Source organism: Triticum dicoccoides, chromosome 1B, assembly GCF_002162155.2.
Source record: "Triticum dicoccoides isolate Atlit2015 ecotype Zavitan chromosome 1B, WEW_v2.0, whole genome shotgun sequence".
Lineage (NCBI taxonomy): Eukaryota > Viridiplantae > Streptophyta > Magnoliopsida > Poales > Poaceae > Triticum > Triticum dicoccoides.
This window is the reverse complement of record NC_041381.1, coordinates 21,092,334-21,093,666: the sequence shown is the minus strand read 5'-3', so window position 1 is coordinate 21,093,666 and position 1,333 is coordinate 21,092,334.

The window sequence follows — 1,333 nt, the reverse complement described above, 5'->3', positions numbered from 1 at the left end:
GTCCCCCTAATGTCGTCCACATATTTTTGAGAAGAATCCACATAATAGTTGTGATATGGAGACAGTAAGAATATGTGAACATCAGTGCATTCCATTGGATTCATGCATACGAACCTTATTACTCCCTCCAATCCATATTTACAGCAAAATCCAGTGTCTAGGTATGGTATTTCCACTAATCTCATCATGTCTGGTATGTTCAAGAATTAAATAGAACGACAGAGGCAAAGTATTGTACAGTTGATTTTTGCTACATGTGGCCGTGTAGTTGCCAAGATGTTGAATATCAACATTCGAATCACCATCCCACCTTCCAAGAAGGTACTTCCCAATACTCATCTCACAACAATATCTTATGGTGTTCGGAAATTTAGACTCATTGTGTTGAGAATCCTGCAAATAGCTAAAGAGGCGGTAAATTGCCGAGATGTTTGTGCACTTGAAAAACTGTTCGAATCTTACTAATCATCATGTGTTTCATTAGGTTTCCATTTAGATATAGCATAAAGTATTCCCCTTTCCATCCTTGTAGCAGCCAACCGCGATCTTCAACAGCAAAAAATTCCTCATGAAATAATAAGTTCTTCCTGTGTAGTATGTTCTTTAAGATGGCTGGATCGACAGGAAGCTGCTGGAACCCAGCCTTGAGGCACCTTGCTTGCCACTGCCTGTAACATTCTGGCCTCTCAGTTCGGTCTGCGCCCTCACATGCTATGATGTTAAGAGCATTCTGCCCAAATAGAATCCTCTCAGTCATCTTTCTTGCTTGATTATCCCGTGGAACATTTGCATCAAGCATGTCAAACATTGAAGAGTAATGGAGCATAACCTCTTTGAAACATTGTATGAAGAAGGGAGAACTGAGTAACCCATTCACGGTGCCAGAAATAAAAATCTTCGGGTTCATCCTCCTCATAGTTTTGAGCACCTTATCCCTTGCACCATTTACGGCATCGGTTTCATGACCGAGATTCTTCATCCGGAACATGTTGTTCATTATGAGAACTTCATCCTCGTCAATGTTAAGATCCTCAATTTTGATTGTCTCCCATCTTGAAGCCGCAATGCCCTGATACTGGAAAGGTACCTGGCACCTATTTGCGTAATCAGCCAACCGCTTTCCTGTCTCCTCGATCATTTTATAGGGGCGAAAACCTGGCTGAGCAACATCTATACCTGTGATCCGAAGCTTAGGGGCTCCCTCTGCTTGCTGTGCAAACATCTGAATCATTAATGGCCACTGAAAGCCATAGCCGATGCCGAAATCAACGATGTGTACCCTTGCTTTCCCTTGTGAGAAATCAAGAATAGCTTGGTTGGCAAAATAGTATGA